Genomic DNA, 23,831 nt, shown 5'->3' with positions numbered 1-23,831 from the left:
TACTCCTCAATGCCATCTGATGAATCCCGGAACATATTCCAGTCTGTGCTAGCAAAACAGTCCTGTAGTTTATCTGACCACTTCCGTATTGAGCGAGTCAATGGTACATCCTGCTTTAGTTTTTGCATGTAGGAATCAGGAGGATAGAATTATGAACAATGTCATTGTTCAGCCATGACTCGGTGAAACACAAGATATTACAGTTTTTAATGTCCAGTTGGTAGGATAGTCTCGAACGGAGCTCATCTAGTTTATTCTCCAATGATTGCACGTTGGCCAAATGGACGGATCGTAGAGGGGGGTTACCCACTCGCCGATGAATTCTCACAAGGCACTCGGACCTACGTCTCCTATATCGGCGTCTCTTCATGCAAATGACAGGGATTTGGGCCTGGTCCGGTATCAGCAGTAAATCCTTTGCGTCCGACTCGTTAAAGAAAAAATCTTTGTCCAGTTCAAGGTGAGTAATCAATGTTCTAATATCCATAAGGTCTTTTCAGTCATAACAGACCATGGCAGAAACATTATGTACAAAATAAGTTATTAACAATGTGAAAAAATACACAAAATAACACAATTGGTTAGGAGCCAATAAAACGGCAGCCATCTCCTCCGTTCCCAAAACTACTGTCTGTTATGAACAGAGGGACTATGTTTTGTAGACTTTACCCTTTGCTAACGTTTTAAAAATGGTTTAGAAGTGCAAAGGCGAATTGAGTTATTGCACACGCGCACTTCAGAGTAGGCGTTCCCTAACGGAAATATGCAGATGCATGCTAGAAAGGGCCAATCGGATCTCGTTAGCTCATGCTTGGCTCTGCCCAGCTCCTTGCTTGTTCTGCCCACGATGACTTATTTTTTCCCATTGTAAATGACAGTGTGTGGTCTATCTTGGTTTAGTTATTAAAGTCTTTGGCTCAGTCATTATGGCAAAAGCATTTCAGACAGAATACAGATGTACTTCAGCTCTTTTTTCTCAGAGAGATTTGCAACAGTATGAAGGTTACTTTTAAGAGCATCATAAAAATGTATACAACCATATGATTCAGAATGTGAACTTACATGAACTTACATAATCCTAAAATGGAAATAGTTCATGTTGAATTGTGAGGGCATGACTTTTCTGACAGAAACAGACCCTGGCTTTTCAGGCTGCCAACTACATTTATGTTGCCAGGTAACACAGAACAGTATTCTGCAAATATGCAATGACAAGCAACAGGCACACCTGAATCATTCAGACACACTGTAGGCTCAGGGAGAAGAATCTTATGATATCACTGACAGACACTATAAATCTCACACAAATAGGAGTCTGTCAAAGACTTCAATGGTTCATATCATATGTCTGTCTCATCATCAGCCGGGGAGATGATAAAGCATCAGTTTAGGAAATTGCAACTGTGCCTCTCTCTTGTAGAGGCTTAACAATTTCCTATTTCAAATAGTAACTGCAAATCAATTATCTACACTGAGTATAATAAACATTAGGAACACCTTTTGCCCCCAGAACAGCCTCAATTCGTTGGGGCATGGACTCTACAAGGTGTTGAACGTGTTCCACAGGGATACTGGCCCATGTTGACACCAATGATTCCCAGAGTTGTCTGGATGTCCTTTGGGTGGGAGACCATTGTTGATACACACAGGAAAATGAAAAACCCAGCAGTGTTGCAGTTCTTGACACAAACTGGTGCGCCTGGCACCTACTACCCCGTTCAAAGGCACTTATATTGTTTGTCTTTCCCATTAACCCTCTGAATGGCACACATACACAATCCATGTCCCAGTTGTCTCAAGGCTTAAAAATCCTCCCCTTCATCTACTCTGATTTTAAGTCGATGTGACATCAATAAGGGATAATAGCTTTCACCTGGATTCACCTGGTTAGTCTGTCATGTTAATGTTTTGTATACTCAGTGTATATCAACTTAACTCATTGTCAACTTGTTACATGCATGCACCTGTTACATGCATTGAGAGTTGTATGGCCGGAAAGAAAACACGAATAATATGGAAATGGCATTGATTGAACACAGCAGGAAAAAGCTACAGCCATGAAACGTTGACGTATGGTGATGCACTCTGGGAAAACATTTGATGCATATTTCCTGGCGTCCGTCTCACATCTGCAGCTCATTGATTTGTGCCATTTGTGACTGTGTCACGTAATTAATGGCCATCCTGTCATCCAGAGCAGGGCTGGCTGTCTCTCCAGTATTTAATGACAGCTCTGGCCTGATTACTATTCATCAGGAATCCCAGGGGCAGAACGCAAGGCAGCAGATGGAGGGGATCGGGCTGGGGAAAGGCTGGGGTCCTGAGGCTGAGCGTCTGAGAAACTGGAGGGCTGAGAAGCCCGAGAGACTGGGGCTAATGGCCTGGGGGCAGGTGCTGAGTGTCTGAGAAGCTGGAGGGCTGAGAAGCCCGAGAGACTGGGGCTAATGGCCTGGGGGCAGGTGCTGAGTGTCTGAGAAGCTGGAGGGCTGAGAAGCCCGAGAGACTGGGGCTAATGGCCTGGGGGCAGGTGCTGAGTGTCTGAGAAGCTGGAGGGCTGAGAAGCCCGAGAGACTGGGGCTAATGGCCTGGGGGCAGGTGCTGAGTGTCTGAGAAGCTGGAGGGCTGAGAAGCCCGAGAGACTGGGGCTAATGGCCTGGGGGCAGGTGCTGAGTGTCTGAGAAGCTGGGGAAAGGCTGAGGCTAAGGCTGAGAGTCTGGTGCAGGCTGGGGAAAGGCAAGGGCAGGGTCAGGCCAGATTAGACAGTCATGAATGCCCCATCAGCCTTCTGAGCAGGTTTCCAACAACAGGTCTGTCTGGCACACCATATTGTTAATTCTCAGTGGAGTGAGCGTGGCATTTGGAGAAAGAGCTTGTTGTAGCCTGCTGGGAGAATAACAAGGACTACGGATGCATTACATTTTCAGATGCAGTCAATGTAAACATACTTGATAAAATACAATTGCAAGGGAAATAATGTAATAATGATGTACAGTGCCTTTAGAAAGTGGTGGGTAGAATATGGTGCTTTGGTGACAAAACGGATGGTACTGTGATAGACTGCATCCAATTTGCTGAGTAGATTGTTGGAGGCTATTTTGTAAATGACATCGCCGAAGTCAAGGATCGGTAGGATAGTCAGTTTTACGAGGGTATGTTTGGCAGCATGAGTGAAGGATGCTTTGTTTCGAAATAGGAAGCCGATTCTAGATTTAATCTTAGATTGGAGATGCTTAATGTGAGTCTGGAAGGAGAGTTTACAGTCTAACCTGACATCTAGGTATTTGTAATTGTCCACGTATTCTAAGTCAGAACCGTCCAGAGTAGTGATGCTAAATGGGCAGGCAGGTGCAGGCAGCAATCGGTTGAAGAGCATGCATTTAGTTTTACTTGCATTTAAGAGCAGTTGGAGGCCACGGAAGGAGAGTTGTATGTCATTGAAGCCTGTCTGGAGGTTAGTTAACACAGTATCCAAAGAAGGGCCAGAAGTATACAGAATGGTGTCGTCTACATAGAGGTGGATCAGAGAATCACCAGCAGCAAGAGCGACATCATTGATGTATACAGAGAAAAGAGTCGGCCCAAGAATCGAACCCAGTGTCACCCCCATAGAGACTGCCAGAGGTCCGGACAACAGGCCCACCGATTTTACACACTGAACTCTATCTGATAAGTAGTTGGTGAACCAGGCAAAGCAGTCATTTGAGAAACCAAGGCTGTTGATTAGCTGTTCAGGAGCCTTATGGCTTGGGGGTAGAAGCTGTTAAGAAGCCTTTTGGACCTCGACTTGGCGCTCTGGTACCGCTTGCCGTGCAGTAGCAGAGAGAACAGTCTATGACTAGGGTGACTGGAGTCTTTGGCAATTTTTAGGGCCATCCTCTGATGCCGCCTGGTATAGAGGTGCTGGATGGCAAGAAGCTTGGCCCCATTGATGTACTGAGCCGTGCGCACTACCCTCTGTAGTGCCTTGCGGTAGGAGGCCGAGCAGTTGCCATACCAGGCAGTTGCCATACCAGGCAGTGATGCAACCAGTGGTACTCTCGATGGTGCAGCTGTAAAAAAAAATTGAGGATCTGAGGACCCATGCCAAATCTTTTCAGTCTCTGTTAAGAGATTTTTTTATCAATAATGACAAATTATGTATACATTTCAATCAGGACTGACTAATCAGAGTACTATTATGTTACTGTATATGTATGAATTTTCTTTTTATCCTAGTACTGAATATAATGTGTGTAATTATAATCAAGAAGTAGAACAATGACTGTCTGTTCCTTGGTAGAAATTAATGAATTTATCATCAGACTGGCTAGAATGCTTATCTACACAGGTTGACCTTGGCTCAAGGTCATTATCTAAGTTGGGAGAGATGATGTGGGAAGGCTTGAGAACTATACATACATTGTACTGGAGTGGAGATGAGACGGGGTAGTACGAAAACGAATGATGTCATTTTCAGTTTATAACATGTGGTAAACTGTATCATGTTCAGTACTCTCGAGAATAAACGCTGCTGATTGATTTTGAGACTGGTCTCTGTCCATTTTTTGCAAATAAGAGCCTTACAAATTCTTAGGAATTGACAGTGTTTAATTTTAATTGAGTATTAAAACATATAGGAATTTAATTCCTGTAACAGTCTCCTGAGGGGCAATAGTCTTTGTCATGCCCTCTTCAAGACTGTCTTAGTGTGTTTGGACCATGATAGTTTGTTGGTGATATGGACACCAAGGAACTTGAAGCGCTCAACCTGCTCCACTCCAGCCCCGTCGATGAGAATGAGCGCGTGCTCGGTCCTCCTTCGAGACTTACCCAGAAAGACTCACATCTTTAATCACTGCCAATGGTGATTTGAACATGTATTGACTCAGTGGGTTGAATACTACCTAATCAATATACAGTGCCTTGCGAAAGTATTCGGCCCCCTTGATCTTTGCGACCTTTTGCCACATTTCAGGCTTCAAACATAAAGATATAAAACTGTATTTTTTGTGAAGAATCAACAAGTGGGACACAATCATGAAGTGGAACGACATTTATTGGATATTTCAAACTTTTAACAAATCAAAAACTGAAAAATTGGGCGTGCAAAATTATTCAGCCCCTTTACTTTCAGTGCAGCAAATCTCTCCAGAAGTTCAGTGAGGATCTCTGAATGATCCAATTGTCAGGGCTTACCAGAATTGGACCCAGAAGCAGACCAGGACAAGGTGAGTATAAAGATGGTGAGTATTTATTAATCAATGAGAACGTGGAGGTAGATAGTTCCGGGTGGAGGAGCGGGCAGCGGAGGTGGGTTGATGGGAGTGGATAGGCAGATCCAATGGATAACAACACACTGGCGAAGAGCAGACAGGGATGGGTATGGGTTCCGGGTGAATGGCTGTAGACAAAACAAACGGCGGTAAATTAAAGGAAAGCAAGACATACAAAACAAATAAAACAAAACAACTCTATAAACTGGAGGCTGGTTCGTGGGCACAACATACTGTTCATGGCTAATGATCCGGCAGGGAATGGATGTCAGGTCAGAGCTTTTGAAGGGGAGAGGTGATGATCAGGACAGGTGTGCAGATTACTGATGGGATACAGGTGCGGGTGAACATCGATCTCCCAACAAGCTAATTCGCCCGGCAACCAGACAGGGTGCGTTCCAGGACACCGGAAACACAATCCAGGACAGAAACACAGTCAAACACAGACTCAGGAAGCGGGATTCGTGACACCAATGTTGACCTAAATGACTAATGATGATAAATACAATCCACCTGTGTGTAATCAAGTCTCCGTATAAATGCACCTGCACTGTGATAGTCTCAGAGGTCCGTTAAAAGCGCAGAGAGCATCATGAAGAACAAGGAAAACACCAGGCAGTTCCGAGATACTGTTGTGAAGAAGTTTAAAGCCGGATTTGGATACAAAAAGATTTCCCAAGCTTTAAACATCCCAAGGAGCACTGTGCAAGCGATAATATTTAAATGGAAGGAGTATCAGACCACTGCAAATCTACCAAGACCTGGCCGTCCCTCAAAACTTTCAGCTCATACAAGGAGAAGACTGATCAGAGATGCAGCCAAGAGGCCCATGATCACTCTGGATGAACTGCAGAGATCTACAGCTGAGGTGGGAGACTCTGTCCATAAGACAACAATCAGTCGTATATTGCACAAATCTTGCCTTTATGGAAGAGTGGCAAGAAGAAAGCCATTTCTTCCAAACATGTGGAAGAAGGTGCTCTGATCAGATGAAACCAAAATTGAACTTTTTGGCCACAATGCAAAACGTTATGTTTGGTGTAAAAGCAACACAGCTCATCACCCTGAACACACCATACTGTCAAACATGGTGGTGGCAGCATCATGGTTTGGGCCTGCTTTTCTTCAGCAGGGACAGGGAAGATGGTTAACATTGATGGGAAGATGGATGGAGCCAAATACAGGACCATTCTGGAAGAACCTGATTGAGTCTGCAAAAGACCTGAGACTGGGACGGAGATTTGTCTTCCAGCAAGACAAAACATAAAGCAAAATCTACAATGGAATGGTTCAAAAATAAACATATCCAGGTGTTAGAATGGCCAAGTCAAAGTCCAGACCTGAATCCAATCGAGAATCTGTGAAAAGAACTGAAAACTGCTGTTCACAAATGCTCTCCATCCAACCTCACTGAGCTCGAGCTGTTTTGCAAGGAGGAATGGGAAAAAAATTCAGTCTCTCAATGTGCAAAACTGATAAAGACATACCCCAAGCGACTTACAGCTGTAATTGCAGCAAAAGGTGGCACTACAAAGTATTAACTTAAGGGGGCTGAATAATTTTGCACGCCCAATTTTTCAGTTTTTGATTTGTTAAAAAAGTTTGAAATATCCAATAAATGTCGTTCCACTTCATGATTGTGTCCCACTTGTTGTTGATTCTTCACAAAAAAATACAGTTTTATATCTTTATGTTTGAAGCCTGAAATGTGGAAAAAGGTCGCAAAGTTCAAGGGGCCGAATACTTTCGCAAGGCATTGTATATTCTTTTTTTTTTGTGTAAAATTATGACTTTTTTAATTTATATTTTTACAAATGTTAGAATTTTTCTTCCACTTTGACGAGTATTTTGTGTAGATCGTTGACGAAAAAATTACAATTAAATCCATTTTAATCCCACTTTATAATATAACAATGTTTTGGCACTGTAGCTGTTAACGGCAACTGAATAGGTGGGGGGTATAGCAGCAATTACAGTGCAGCCTACAATCAAACATCAGACACAGCATGCACTTCCAGAAAAACAAACGGTTGTTTTTCATTTTGGAATAAAGAACAAAAACAATCTTATGTTTAGCCTGTTCTCTTCAACAGAACATAAACTTTCAGCCCTCGTACAAGTAGCATCACTTGTTTAATTGACCGGCTCGGCTTGAACCAGGGATTACTGAAAGCAATCATGCTTATTGTAGCACCTGTGCGACCCTACAGAAAGGGCCTGATCCTCTGGACACAGGAAGCAGCAAAGCACCTTACCCAGACTGTCCCCACTCCCTCCCTTTCTCCCTCCCTCTTCAGTTCTTCCTCCTTATTTTTGCCCTCGCTCTCTCCCTCAGGCTCCCTGGAGTCACATTGGATCTCTGGTCTGGTCTGAAAGGTCTGGCTGGTCACTGTGACCATGGCAACTGCAGCAGTCCACTAATGGCAGGCCCTTGGAACCATTAACAGGAAGTAGAGGTGAGGTGGGAGCTGAACACTTGGCCCTGTCTCTCCACAGTAACCAAGCCAAGCCTCTCTGTAAAGGACAATATTTGTTTGGGCATCCTAGTTGTGTAGGAGAGAGTAAGGTCTGCTCCTGGAAGACTATGTGTACTTATTTATTAGTGACACTTTCTTTACATAATTCCATAAAGTAGAAATCTTAACCTAACGTAACATCTATTCTCATTAATTAGATTTATCATGAGCAAGCGAAATTCGATTGGCCTGTGTTGCCTTTACCATGTATTTCTATATCGTTTTTTCCAAAATTATTTTATTATCATACTTCCTGAGAATAACTATTAATGTCACCCAGCAGCTACATATTATCAAATCCAAACAACAAACCATTAATGCCAAATAAACTATTGGGCGGTTATCCAGGGTCATAAATATGATGATACAATAATTGTGCAAATAGATCCCCAGGGGCATACAAAACATTTGAGAGGATGTGAGTAACTTAAACCCCTCCACATCTCAGATGACAAATACCCCGGTACGTAGGCTAAGCATCTCAGTGATCATTTGTATCGATGGGAGCCCATTGCCAACTTTTACATAGCTATCAATAGTATATTGATATATAATAATATACATAGCCATCAAAAGTCATGTGGTGTGAACGATCTGGAAGGGCAACTGGGAGAATAGATACTGTAAGGGTTAGTTCAGGAATGTATGAAGTGTGAACACTGATAAACCATTAGTGCTTTGCCACTGTCCTCCAGGACTCTGTGGAGTATGCTGCTTTTTTACTGAGCTTCAGCATCAGCAACCACTTGATGCATTTCACGTGTCTCTCTATTATACATGGGAATACTTGGGAACAGATTTCCAAAATGTAAATCACTTGGAGCTGATTTGCTGGTGTCCAACAATGAAAATCTAAAAATGTATGTTTTTTTTGGCTTAGAACACTTTAGGGGGGAGGAGGGGGGAATTAATCCACCTGCGGGCCAAATTTGTCCATCAGTTGGGGGATGCTGGTCTAAGCTACTATATTTCTCCAGTTTCCAACTGGAAAGATGGGAGAGAAAAAATGTAAAACCATATACTCAGCTAAATTTAAATCAACAAGTGCTAGAGGCATGATAGCAAATACACTGCCCCAGTTTTTTATCAAGAGCATCTTTAAATTAGTGTCATTGCATACAGTACCATAATTACAATGATCTTATACTGTATACATCATTCAGGGCAGCAGTTGACAGCTTTCTGAAACCTCTTTATAAAATCTATTTCTTTCTGTAGATTATGCGAATCGCATAATCCATAGAACATCGCACTAGGCCTGGGCTTCCGGGGCTTCAACCCGGGATGTTTTTGGTCAAGCCCAACCTTTTGATTGGCAAATCAATTCTTGCGAGTTTCCATAAGCACGCATCACTTGCGCTATGCAGTATAAAACAACAAATGGAGTGATGCGGTGCCTGCTGTGATTGGTCGAGATTTCACAATGCAGTGTAACGCTCACAACCCCTTGGCCCGCCCCTACAGCACCAGTTAGATGTCATCACTCAGCAAAACGCCTGTCACTCAGTATGCGTGTCTATAAGAATCCTAGGGCATGGAAATGAATTACTAAGGTTAAGTAAATACATAAAAGTTGATTACCCTATTCCACTCGTCTATGAGTTCATTTCCTATTCCAATGTGACATTAGTGTCCTTGGACGGTGAAAGGCTCCTTTAGGAGAGAGTAGCCTTGTGCGTCTTAATGAACACTGGACTCATTCCCAAAAAGTTGCTATCATATACTCTTTCTGAAAGAACTACCACTCATACTGTACATGGTACCCACCTAAAATTACTTCCATTCCAGTTGGCACAGGCCTTGCAACAATGCTGACATGAAATCACACATCCCCCCCACTGACTGCTAGTGCTGTCATTCTGTTTGTCAGAGCCCCATCTCCAACTTGGTAATGTCTTAAGAGCCTGCTTTAGCAGCAACACCTAATTTACTGTCGGTCTGACAAATTATTGAAAAAAAGCTACCGGCACTGAAGGCAGCAGGCAGGCAGTGATAAGGTATGATTGACCCAAATTGTACATTCATTTATGGGAGATATGAAGGTGTGTGCTTTGCATAACACATCTAAAGGACTTTTCTGACTTATCACACCTGGTAAATCAAATAAACACATGCACAGAAAACACGAGTAACATTGCAGTTGTTTCTATATATAAGAGGATACTATATGAAACACCATCAAAGGACTAGACAAGAGAATCCACAAGAGATTTGTAACAATGTACGCTGAGAGTTGGGAAGCAGGTTCAGGGAGTGAATACATTTCATTCAGAAATTAACAAAAACAAGAAACAAACAGCACACCGACATAAAACAGAAACAATGACGACTGGGGAAGAAACCAAAGGGAGTGACATAAAGGCCAGGTAATCAAGATGGAGTCCAGGTGAGTGTCATTATGCGTGAAACGCTGGTGACAGGTGTGCGCCCTAACGAGCAGCCTGGTGACCTAGATGCCGGAGAGGGAACACAAGTGACAAGGTTAATTACGATAATTCAGACAAATCCACTTGACAGCTTCTTATTCTGCTTGAGGAGTTCTAGAGCATCCTCAGAAGCAGTCAATCAATATACATTCAAATCCATTCTCATGTTTTCACACATCTCACTATGAGTGGATTGACTCACTCCAATCATGTGGAGATGGTGTTGTTAACACATTAAGCCTCTCCAGTCAGTTTGTGTTTAAAGAACAGTGAGTTGTTGACCTTGTTCTGACCTTAGTGTTTGTGCATCAACATACAGATGTTGGATCTTAATTTGAGACAGTTTGCTACACCAGGAAAATAATCCTGCAACAAAAGAAAACATGAATTATGTGGATTATATTTAATGGACATTTTTGTAGGGGTTGATAAATGTTTTTGTAAGGAAATATCAAGTCTGACATTTCGAAGTGAAATTACAAACTTCAGAAGCCTTTTTAAATCTCAAGCACACTACAAAGTTATCCTGCAACAGGGTGATCAAATTAAGATCATACATCTGTACAGACATCTGGCAGAGGTCCTGAGCTGACAGACTACAGATCCTTTCTACAGAGCTCAGTACAGAATAACACAGATGATCAGACAAACAACAATCCAACACAGACTACAGGGTACTAAGACATTTTCATTATTATTATTTAATGTGAAAAATACAACATAAACCACCTCTTTCATGATTAATTGGGGAGTCACAAGGCACTGGACCGTCTCACAGAGGAAGAGCAATAACAGAGCAGAGAAGCAGACATCAACCCTCGTCTTTTATATACACACTAGGAGACCAATGATTGCAGAGGAAACACTTGTCTTTTTCCAATACACTCCTCAACAAGATCTATAAAAAAAGCACTATAAAGCTAAAGGTTATAAAAAGTGAATGTCTGTGATGTGCAACAGTTCATGTCTGTGTCTGGTTGCGCTCAGTTGTGTTTGGACTGACTGGCTGTTTTAAAGCTTTGGAACAAATCAAATCAAACTTTATTTGTCACATGCGCCGAATACGGTAGATGGTAGACCTTACTGTGAAATGCTTACAAGCCCTTAACCAACAGTGCAGTTCAAGAAGAGTTAAGAAAATGTTTACTAAATAAACTAAAGTCAAAAATAATAAACACAAAATAACAATAACTAAGCTATATAAAAGGTACCGAGTCAGTGTGCGGGGGTACAGGTTAGTTGAGGTAATTTGTACATGTATGTAGGGGTGAAGTGACTATGCATAGTTAATAAACAGTGAGTAGCAGCAGTGTACAAAACAAATGCGGGTGGGGGGGGGGGGGGGTCATTGTAAATAGTCTGGTGGCAATTTTATTAATTGTTCAGCAGTCTTATGGATTGGGGGTAGAAGCTGTTAAGGAGCCAAATGGTCCTAGACTTGGCGCTCAGGTACCGCTTGCCGTGCAGTAGCAGAGAAAACAGTCTATGACTTGGGTGACTGGAGTCTCTGACAATTTTATGGGCTTTCCTCTGACACCTCCTATTATATAGGTCCTAGACGGCAGGAAGCTTGGCCCCAGTGATGTACTGGGCCGCACGCACTACTATCTGTTGCGCCTTATGGTCAGAGGCCGAGCAGTTGCCATACCAGGCGGTGATGCAACCAGTCAGGATGCTCTTGATGGTGCAGCTGTAGAACTTTCTGGGGTCCCATGCCAAATCTTTTCAGTCTTCTGAGGGGGAAAAGGTGTTGTCGTGCCCTCTTCATGATTGTCTTGGTGTGTTTGGACCATGATAGTTTGTTGGTGATGTGGACACCAAGGAACTTGAACATCTCGATCCGCTCCACTACAGCCCCGTCTGATAATGGGGGCCTGTTCTGCCCGCCTTTTTACTGTAGTCCACGATCAGCTCCTTTGTCTTGCTCACATTGAGGGAGAGGTTGCTGTCCTGGCAACACACTGCCAGTTCTGACCTCCTCCCTATAGGCTGTCTCATCGTTGTTGGTGATCAGGCCTACCAGTGTTGTGTCGTCAGCAAACTTAATGATGGTGTTGGAGTCATATTTGGCCACACGATCGTGGGTGAACAGGGAGTACCGGTGGGGACTAAGTACACACCCCTTAGGGGCCCCAGTGTTGAGGATAAGCGTGGCAGACATGTTGTTGCCTACCCTTACCACCTGGGGGTGGCCTGACAGGAAGTCCAGGATCCAGTTGCAGATGGAGGTGTTTAGTCCCAGGGTCCTTAGCTTAGTGATGAGCTTTGTGGGCACTATGGTGTTGAACGCTGAGCTATAGTCAATTAACAGCATTCTCTCAAAGGTGTTCCTTTTGTCCAGGTGGGAAAGGGCAGTGTGGAGTGTGATTGAGACTGCGTCATCTGTAGATCTGTTGGGGCAGTATGCAAATTTGAGTGGGTCATGGGTATCCGGGGCAGTATTCATTTAGGCAGGTTACCTTCGCTTCTTTGGGCACAGGGACTATGGTGGTATGCTTGAAACATGTAGGTATTACAGACTCCATCAGGGAGAGGTTGAAAATGTCAGTGTGACACTTGCAAGGTGGTCTGCGCATGCTTTGAGTACACATCCTGGTAATCCATCTGGCCCCGCGGCTTTGTGAATGTTGACCTGTTTAAAGGTCTTGCTCACATTGGCTACCGAGAGCGTTATAACACAGTCATCCAGAACAGCTGGTGCTCTAGTGCATACTTCAGTGTTGCTTGCCTCGAATCGAGCATAAAAGGCATTTAGCTTGTCTGGTAGGCTCGCATCACTGGGCAGCTCGCATCTGTGGTTCCCTTTGTGGAACCGGTGTAGAACCGATGACCATCAGAACCCATGTAGTAGGATTCAATCTTAAGCCTGTATTGACGCTTTGCATGTTTGATGGTTCGTCTGAGGGCATAATGGGATTTCTTATAAGCGTCCGGATTAGTGTCCCACTCCTTGAAAGCGGCAACTCTAGCCTTTAGCTCGATCGAATGTTGCCTGTAATCCATGGCTTCGGGTTGGGATATGTACATACGGTCACTGTGGGGACGACGTCGTTGATGCACTTATTGATGAAGCCAGTGACTGACTGAGGTGGTATACTCCTCAATGCCATTGGATGAATCCCAGAACATATTCCAGTCTGTGCTAGTAAAACACACCACAACAGCACTGAGTCGTTGCATGGTCACTCTCAGGAGACCAGACTCTCGGGATCATATTGTCTCTCTGCAACCCTGACCTACACATTCATGGAGTGTGTCCTTCTCAATACTTCAGCTGGTGTCAGCTGGTGTCAGTGGGACCACGGCCATGGTGCTCGTAGACTCCTCCCTTGGTGTGGGTGTGTTACTGGGCTAAAGACAGGGGGAGGATGGAGGGGCTGTGGTTGCTCTGGGGGTCAAGTGAGGACAGAGGAGGAGGGCAGGGGAACACTGGCGGCTGCAGGCTCCATCTTGCTGCTGTGGGTGATAGCTGCGTCTCGTGGCCAGATGCTGCGTCTCGTGGCCATGATGATCTTCTCCATCTGGGAACACACACACACACATTAGTAGGCTCTTAACATTAGATACTCAACACTAGGAAATACGAGGGATAAGCTGGGCTCTCAGTCAGAGGACTGAGGAGGGAGGAGAATTCAACTAATCTCTGCTCTACTTCTACTGAGGAGAGTAGCCAACTCCAGCTTCAGACGCTGAAATGAAGTGGGACGCTGCAGAGAGTGACATCAAAGCTAAATGCAAGAGGAAATGTTTGGAGGACAAACAAATGATACTTTTTTTATTTGGGGTGTTGACAATATAATTAGAGGAGGCGAGGAGAGGCTGGACAAATGCAGGACTGGAAAAAAACAAGTGAGCATACATTTAAAGGACAAGGTACAGCACACGGTATTGCTCTTACTGTACCTGGCCTTTGAGGCTGTCCCCGGTGAACATGTACTTGATGTGGTAGAGGAAGTCACAGATGGGGTCCATGAAGGACAGGTGTTGACTGTGTTGGTCCACAGTCTGCAGCATCTCATGGAACACCACTCCAATCTGTGATTCACAACATAGATCTTTAAGAAAGGAACAGGCAAATCAGTCACTGATTGAATGGCGATGGTGTGTCGCATGTCTCATTAACACAATGCTAGAGTGAAAAACCGAAGAATTTCTAAGAATGGCTATTTTTGTCAATGAGCTGTCCAGGGGGTGGTAGGCTGGTCAACAGAAGAACTGCAGATTAATGGGAAGCCACAGTGCAGCCCAGGGAAGAGACACCGCCGCTGGGGAGAGGAGCCAATACCAAGAACCTTAACTCTCCCTCTCTGCTCTCCGCAAATAACAGGATTTCTCCCTGAGCCAGCTAATCCCCCTTTAATCTACCAAGCTATTGTTCATTTTCTTGAGGTTAAACCTGGAGATGGGGGACCAGCCCTGGGACTTACCTCAGGGCCACACGCACATGTCACACATACAAATGTGCACACACACGGCACGTGGACACACACACATATATGTACCCACCCACACACCCACCATCAGTTCTATTCTCTCTAATGGTCGAGGGAGTGTGAAAGGGAATTTAATTTACAGGCCTTTTGTGTGGGATTGTATGGTGTATTCAGGTTATACTGGGATATGGGGGAGGAAAGGAGGGGGGATATATGGCAAGAAATGGACATCCAGCATGCAGTGGGTCCTCTCCTGTTGGAAGCGCTGGAGGAAGGGCCCCACCAGGTGGTCCACATAGAGGAGTTGGAACTCTGTCTTTACTATGGGCTTCAGCAACTCAGACAGGAACCTGGGGAGGGAGGAGAGAGGAGATGTTAGACGTCTCCTAGAGAAAGATAGAGACTGAAGAGGAGAGAATGGACTGCTCTCTCAAAGACATATGGGGAAGAAGGAGAAAAGGACAAAAACATCTCCACAGAACTTAATGAAAGGCTATGTAAAGCCAAGGACCCGATGCTAAGTGACTAAGGCTCTCGCTGTGAGAGCTGTGTGCAAATGGAAGAAGACAATGGAGGCACTGAATTTGAATGATAAACTACAGGCTTTTCTGAATGAACAGACAGCTGATTAATAAACCAGATGTACAGCAGAACAAAAGCGTCAGAGTGTGTTTGCAGATGACAAGATAGATCCCAGGTGTGTGTGTGTGTGTGTGTGTGTGTGTGTGTGTGTGTGTGTGTGTGTGTGTGTGTGTGTGTGTGTGTGTGTGTGTGTGTGTGTGTGTGTGTGTGTGTGTGTGTGTGTGTGTGTGTGTGCGTGTGTGTGCGTGCGTGCGTGCGTGCGTGCGTGTGTGTACACAGTGTTTCCAGACCGAGAGCCATGTGTGTTCTGTGTTTCAGAAGCGTCAGTGTGAGGCGTACACACTCGGCTGCCTGTGCCACTAGGGGTGTCTCGTCACCGGGCTCTGCCGTCAGAATGCTGCGGTGCCCGCTGAGATCTCCCATGTCTCATGTTCCGCCCTCCCACACATCACGGCCCACACTGATGGCATTTCCATCTGCTTTACAGTAATGTAATCTCAGCAGGCCATAGCTCTGCTGTCATTTCACATGACAGTCCGTCGGAGCAGGAAAGACACTTGCTGACACTTTACGGAGTCCAGCAAGGCCTGAACAAGGCCTGAACACACAGTTATGGGGAAGATTTTCCCAGGCTAGATGAGCGGCCCTGCTGAGCTAAGCCTAAACTGGGCCTGGGAAGCAGCAGTCCTGGCAGCTGGTACCAGGACTACAGGGGTGGAAAAGAGCTAATCAGTGGCAGCTGGTACCAGGACAAGAGGGGTGGAAAACAGATAATCAGTGGGCAGCCGGTACCAGGACTAGAGGGGGGGGGGGACAGCTAATCAGTGGGCAGCTGGTACCAGGACTAGAGGGGTGGAAAACAGCTAATCAGTGGGCAGCTGGTACCAGGACTAGAGGGGTGGAAAACAGCTAATCAGTGGGCAGCTGGTACCAGGACTAGAGTGGTGGAAAACAGCTAATCAGTGGGCAGCCGGTACCAGGACTAGAGGGGTGGAAAACAGCTAATCAGTGGCAGCTGGTACCAGGACAAGAGGGGTGGAAAACAGATAATCAGTGGGCAGCCGGTACCAGGACTAGAGGGGTGGAAAACAGCTAATCAGTGGGCAGCTGGTACCAGGACTAGAGGGGTGGAAAACAGCTAATCAGTGGGCAGCTGGTACCAGGACTAGAGTGGTGGAAAACAGCTAATCAGTGGGCAGCCGGTACCAGGACTAGAGGGGTGGAAAACAGATAATCAGTGGGCAGCTGGTACCAGGACGAGAGTGGTGGAAAACAGCTAATCAGTGTGCAGCTGGTACCAGGACTAGAGGGGTGGAAAACAGCTAATCAGGGGCTACTGGTGCGTCTTCCTTGGGTATGAGGGAGAGCTGTCCAATGCCGGAGTGGTGCCAGATGGTGTTGGCCAGGGCCAGCACGTAGCTGCAGTACATCTAAGAGTAAGACTGGTGGCAGGCGGTCCAGAAGTGTGAAGGGGTACCCCACCCACTCAGTCTCTGATGTGAGGCATGGGCTGCCCAGAACACTCATAATACGGTCCTGCAGGACCCCCCAGTAAGGCTCCTAGAGAGGAAAACATACAACGTTAAGCTAATTTCTTTTCAGACTTTAGAGAAGCTTCCAGACGGGAGTCTGGAGGACAGATGAAGTAATGCTTATTTGGGTAAAGCCATCACTCTTGTCTAACTGCCCAGAATTTCACAGTGAGCAGTAAAATACCACAATTTATGGACCTTGTCTTTCATGGATAGTTGAAACTTGATCATGCTAATGGAGAAAAACAAGTTTGCTGTATGCCATGAACAACATTCCTGATCTATAACAAAGTGTGTGTGTGTGTGGGTGCGTGAATGCGTGCGTGCTTAGAGAGGAATCTTACAGGGAAGGCAGTGATCACCAGCGTTCATCCAGGCACTTATGTTCCCCCGAGGCAACAGCAGTTGGCTGTTAAAAGGCACATGACATCAGGAGGCCAATCCACACACAACATAACATAACACAACACAGATACATACAGACACTGTCATCTAGAAGGGCACACAGGTCTAACTGAGCTCTGCAGAAAACTCACACTGCAGTGATTCAGCACCACTTCAAGATGACTCATCATCCATTCCTCACACAAGGCTTCTGCATAATAACAGGGACTTTTATTTAACCAGGCAAGTCAGTTAAGAACAAATTCTTATTTACAATGACAGCCTACCCTGGACAAACCCGGACGATGCTGGGCCAATTGTGCCCCGCCCTATGGGACTCCCAATCACAGCCAGGTGGATGGGTGGGTGGATTTACATGCTCCGCCTGGCCCTCAAAGTACATGAAACGTCAAACGCTGTAACTGTATCATCTTTAAGCTGTATTAAAAGAGCATGTTTGATAACAGCAAAACAGTAAGTGGTCAAAGCAATAGTCACCACAGCAGAACAGAACGAGAGACAACCCATTTCCACTGCTCAGTTAGAGAACACAGTTGAGCCAATGTAAATATCAAATTTAAACAGGACCAATCGTCAACAGGGAATGCAGCAGGCTGGACAATAGCGGCCTCCCTTTGACATTCACGTTCTTATCGCCTTGAGCCACTCTGTGCCTAGTGGTTCTTTCAAACTGTCTTTCAGGCAACGCTGCTCTTTTCATGCTAGCAGACAGCAGAGTTGGAGCCAGTATGGTACCTTGTGGTAGGTCATGTGCTTGGTGTGTCAGTCGCTCTGCAGCCAGTGTTCGGGGACATTCTCCTTGACGAGGTCTGAGCCGCGGTTGCGGTTGTCGTTGGGCTTGAGGAGGAGGAGCTGGATGATAAAGTAGCAGACCTGGGCCTCGTTACCCTCATGACTCCTCATGGCCTGGACAGGAGGGGGGAGGAGAGGGAGAGATGGGAAGAGGGGAGAAATGAGTGAGGGAAGTAATGGGAAAAAGGGAGAGGTTAATAGGGAATTAAACAATTGTTTGATAGCTGCTGAACCGGCACAGATTAATATTGAACAAAGAAATATGAATGTACATTATCACAATGTAATTGAAGCTTCCAAAGACTTAAATAGAGGTCAAACATATGACTGGACCATAGTTCTAAATATGTTTGTCTCATTCTAAGGGATGGATCGAAATTTACAGAATGGTTACCTGGAGGAAAATTTCAGTCCCGGGGAGGGTTTAGTTTTTAAATAATCTAGTCCAGCAGAGGGTCATGTAATTGATTAATTTAGAATTAGTTGCTTATTAGGCTACAGTATACACTGAGAATACTAAACATTAAGAACACCTGCTCTTTCCATGACAGCTTTTATCTGGTCAGTCCCTTATTCCCTTATTGATGTCACTTGTTAAATCCTTTCAATCAGTGCAGATGAAGGGGAGGAGAAAGGATAAGGCCAGGCACCACAGGCTAATAGGGATTTTTTTTTCTTTTTTAGTCTAGTCAGACTGAATCTTTACCAGTTGAAAGTATACATAAATACAACATATTATTGTATTACAAGTTTGATATATTTTAACATTAAAATATGCAAATGAGACAACCTCCTTTAATATGCACTAATTTGCATAATATGCACTCCGTTTTTTTCAACACTGCTTCAAGGCAGAATGTTTTAATTTTGTATAGTGATAAGATACTCAATGGTCAGACTTTTACAGATCAGTTTATCAAAATATTGATAAACACTTCACATGTATGAATGATGCATATTGTTCATATATTTACATATAAAATGCCACCTAAAATCAAAACAACACAAGATATTTAAAAAAGCCTCTGTAAAAGTCTGACTACAAGACCTAAGAACCTGTGTGTGGAATAATGTGAATGTACGTCCTTGGAAGACTGAGCAGAATGAATTGGCGCAGGGGAAACATGTAATTTTCAGAAAATGGCCGATAAATATAGGCTAATGCAATTAAAATGCACTTTCCATAAATATGACAATTTGTCACATTAATTAAACTCTTATTCATATATCACTTCAAAACTGGCAAATAAACATCAAATATACCTTTTACAAATAAATACATGAGCATGTTTAATACATTTGTTTCTAGCAATAGAGCATATGCTTTGAATACTGGTCTGTTGGGCAAATATGCAGTTTTGGGCAAATTCTCATATCGCTTTGCTCAATTTGTCACATACAAGGATTTTGTATGGCTGTTGAAATGTGCAGAACATTAATCAGCTATGCCTGCCCCATATGTAAGGTCCTCTTTGAGTTGTTGCTCGTGCCGCTTTACTTTCATGACTGTGTCATGGGACCTGTGCCTACTCTTGGCACACTCCGTTGAAGCAGCATCAGCTCTCACAACAGGCCTAGCATTCTCCTCTCTGATTGCTTCCAGTGTCACCAAGGTGCTGTCAAGCCACAATTTGTCCATCACATTTGATATAACAGTGGCTCCCTCATTGAAGGTGGCTACTGCCATACTAGCTGCTGCGTCAATGTGGCTTTTGCCCACGAAGACAGTTTTGGGGCACCATATTAGAGTTCAGACTTTAATTTGCATTCTGGGTTCCTCCGTGCTGCATTCTTTTGAGGAGGTTATCATTTGACATCCTATGATATAGAGATACCATTTTCTGTGCAACCTCTCTTTTCAAAAATGTATGGCCTCCATGGTTTTTGTGACTGGGTGGATCTTCACCATTTTCTAGGGCTCGCTGGTACCAGCACCAAGATGTTGACATGGAATGGACAAGACCAGCTCAGATAGCATTCTTCATGCCCTCTATGTCACCCTGGTTATTAAGAATCTCACCCCTGTAATAATTTTGCAGACTCTTACATTTTTGTGCAGTGAGTTTCCCTATACCTCTCCCCCCAAAATGTTTCTCTGAATTTAGTTTACGAAGCGCTGTTCCCATCCTCTTGTGGGCATGATTGATGCATTCTAGTTCCCCTATCTCAATGCCTGGGTAGGGATCTAATTTGACAACTGCATTGTATACAGTACTGTCCCCCCCTGAGAGCATCTCGGTGTAACGAAAGTGGTAGCGACTGACTGATCTGGCCCACATGCATTTAGCTGCTTCCTGCTCAATTGCTTTGCTCGAACCAGAGAAGTTTTGAGCAGTCATCTGCATGTGAATCCTTCCATTCTCTGAACTCCTCCTCACTAATTCCACTTTTCCTTTTCATCACACATGCATGGCAGTATGAAGACAACACCTCATAGTCTATAACTAGACCTGTTGCAATGTCTATGCACACACCTATCCCGTAGTTGGAAGTGAAACCTCTATTGTGCAAAGTGCCATCAAAGGATACAAGAATGTCTATGTCTATGATGGCATTGACTGTATCCCTCTCTGAATCTCTGCAACTAAAGTGGGGGGGAAGTACTTATTATGTCTGTCGACATTCCTGTCATAACCACATGACTAAATATCAGCATGTTACCCTATGTAAATATTTGCATATCAGCATGTATTTACTTTATGTAAAGCTAATTTCTCAGTAATCACAGTAGGCTATATATATATATATCCATAGATTTATATATATATATATCCATAGATTTATCGGTCAATTCCTCCACCCACCATGCCCTCTTTAAAAAGCCGACCTCCGAGTCAGTGAGAAGCTGTGAAGTTAAAACCAGGACTCAAATTGAGGGTATTTCAGAGGGTATGCCATAGGCCTACGTCTTCTTAAAGAAAATGTTAAAAAGGACAGGCCTACCACTTAGAAGACGTTTAAGAAAGTAATACAAATCCGATTATATAAAGTGATCTATAACAGCGTAAACATGCTGTAAAATACTGTCACGAGTGCTCCCTCTCCGGCCTTTAGGTCACCAGGCTGCTCTGTGGCATTAAAAAATATTCTGCTAATATGTAAAATGACATAGAATTGCATGAAATGTTTATAAAATGCTATTTTTCTCAGCAAATACGATGATAGATTCGTGCGAGGCTTTTACTATAAAGGAGATATTTCCATCCCTACTCTTGTCCATGGTACGCTATGAAAACTACTGCGTTACCATGTAATACTCACAGGACGAAGAACAGTTTATAAAATGGCATATCTAAGGCTCTGGTCTGTCCAAGAGGGTTAACAGTAGACATGTTCTCTGCTATCCACTTTGTTTAAATTCATTATTTTTGGTATAGAGGAGGGTCACGTTTCCAAGCGTTAAGACTGGGTTTAGTTCAAATATATTTAGCTAAAGGGAGTGCCACCCATTTTCATTTCAGAGAGGTCCGATTTTCTCCATTTAACCCTTATTATAAATAATGTTCACGCCCTTACCAGGCACAGGATGAGTCTGCAAACGTCCTGACATGAGCCACCAGAGCCCGCGCTCCTATCCCCTCCAGAACGCTGGGGCAAGACAGGATGGTGGCCTCACCTCACAACGAACGCACAGACACGTCAAATTGGCATAATGTACTGTAACATGGCTCATTGTTTACCATGAGTCATCATTACTAGTCTTCCTCTGAATTCAAAAGGCCATCTGTCAATAACAAGATTATTTCATGATTCAACGCAAAGCTGTTATCTCAAACACTATCAGCACCCTTAAAACAATCATCAACCCAAACAACCACCAAACAGCTTTCTGACACCATCTGCCTCTAGTGTGTGTGTGTGTGTGTGTGTGTGTGTGTCCTCAACAGCATCCAGAGACAGAGCGCCTGGGGCCCACAGCAGCCCCTTCCTCTTCCCAGTGGTAGTTCCCCCTGCATACCTTTTTCTACCACCATTCCTGGCCACACCACATCCACCACCACTGGCATCTCCCAATCCCCCAGGCTCCAGCTTCCTGGTAGACAGGCCCTATTTAGAGAACAGGAGAACAGTTTTACTGTAGCAGCTCAGCTGCATTACAAGACAGTCATTACCAGACTTCCAGTCACTGGAAAAGTGAGCACACTTTCCACCTCCAAAGCCTTTAGCCACTTCTTAATTAAAATCCCCTTTGGAAAATACCTGAGACTTTCACTGGCGGTAAATCATATTACAAATGGCGGTGTGCGGCGCTTGACACAATACTCCAAAAATCCCCCCCATGACTGCCTTCTCGAGGAAAGCCATCACTCTCTGCTGGGTAGTGACGTAAAGAGCGCTGGCAGGTTTACAATAGAAAAGGCTTTATTCATTCCTGACACTCAAACTCTGTGGGGGAAAGAGGGTGCAGATTCTTTCCTACAGATGAGAGATGGAGGGAGAATTGGAGAGAAAGTGCCAGGGAGGGAGAGAGAAAGAAAAGGGAGGGAGAGAGAAGGAGAGGTATATATAAAAAAGAGAGGGAGGGATAGAGAGGGGGATAAAAGTGCTAGGGAGGGAGTTGAAGCGTTTAATAACAAATTCAGAAACTCTCCCCGGAGGGTTATGCAAACAACAGCCCTTCACAGACCCATTATCACTCCTCCTGCCTGGTGATAAGCAGAAAGGCTCTGCTCTCCAAACCCCTGGCCTGCAGAGAGAGCAGACATCAGATAGAACATAGCCTCTGTTGAACAGTAGTTCTCAGCACATGGCTTGCCAAGTGGCTCCAGGGATTGGGTGTGAGGCCGTGTGTCACGCCCTGGTCGTATATATTGTGTTTGTCTTCATTTATTTGGTCAGGCTAGGGTGTGACATGGGTTTACTGTGGTGTGTTTTGTCTTGGGGTTTTGTGGGGTGTTGGGTGTGTGGCTTAGTGGGGTTATCTAGCAAGGTCTATGGCTGTCTGGAGTGGTTCTCAATCAGAGGCAGGTGTTTATCGTTGTCTCTGATTGGGAACCATATTTAGGCAGCCATATTCTTTGAGTATTTCGTGGGTGGTTGTTCCTGTCTCTGTGTTTGTTGTCACTAGATAGGCTGTATAGGTTTTTGTTCCGTTTGTTGTTTTTGTATAGTTCGTTTTTCATTCGTCATTAAACATGTCTCAAAAATACCACGCTGCATTTTGGTCCGCTTCTCCTTCGACAGACGAGAACCGTTACAGAATCACCCACCACAACAAGACCAAGTGGCATGGTAACAGGCAACAGCAACAGCAGGAGCAACAAAGAGAGGAATGGACATGGGAGGACGAATTGTTCAGAGAAGGACCCTGGGATCAGCCTGGAGAATATCGCCGCCCCAAAGAACTGGAGGCGGTGAAAGCTGAGAGGCGCTGGTATGAGGAGGCAACACGGCGACGCGGATGGAAGCCTGAGAGTCAGCCCCAAAAATTTCTTGGGGGTGGCTCACAGGGAATATGGCGACGCTAGGTAGGAGACCTACGCCAACTTCCTGTGGTTACCGGGGGGCTAGAGAGACCGGGCAGGCACCGTGTTATGCTGTGGTGCGCACGGTGTATCCAGTGCGGTGCATAGCCCAGTGCGGTATATTCCAGCTCCGCGTATCGGCCGGGCTAGATTGAGCGTCGAGCAAAATGCCATGAAGCCGGCTCTACGCATCTGGTCCCCAGTGCGTCTCCTTGGGCCGGCTTACATGGCAACAGCCTTGCGCACGGTGTCCCCGGTTTGCCTGCATAGCCCAGTGCGGGCTATTCCACCTCGCCGCACTGGCAGAGCGACCGGGAGTATCCAACCGGGTAAGGTTGGGCAGGCTCGGTGCTCAAGAGCTCCAGTGCGCCTGCACAGTCCGGTCTACCCAGTACCACCTCCACACACCAGCCGTCCGGTGACAGCTC

General features: G+C 44.8%; 1 pseudogene; it reads right to left on the bottom strand.

Annotated features, from left to right (window-relative positions):
- Positions 1-13,537: 13,537 nt before the first annotated feature.
- Positions 13,538-23,831, bottom strand: part of LOC135505629 (mediator of RNA polymerase II transcription subunit 23-like) — a 34,733-nt pseudogene continuing 24,439 nt past the window's right edge.

The sequence above is a fragment of the Oncorhynchus masou genome, chromosome 19 (assembly GCF_036934945.1).
Source record: "Oncorhynchus masou masou isolate Uvic2021 chromosome 19, UVic_Omas_1.1, whole genome shotgun sequence".
NCBI classification, from domain to species: domain Eukaryota; kingdom Metazoa; phylum Chordata; class Actinopteri; order Salmoniformes; family Salmonidae; genus Oncorhynchus; species Oncorhynchus masou.
Note: the sequence above shows the minus strand (reverse complement) of the source record. Positions and strands in the feature narration are given on the sequence as shown.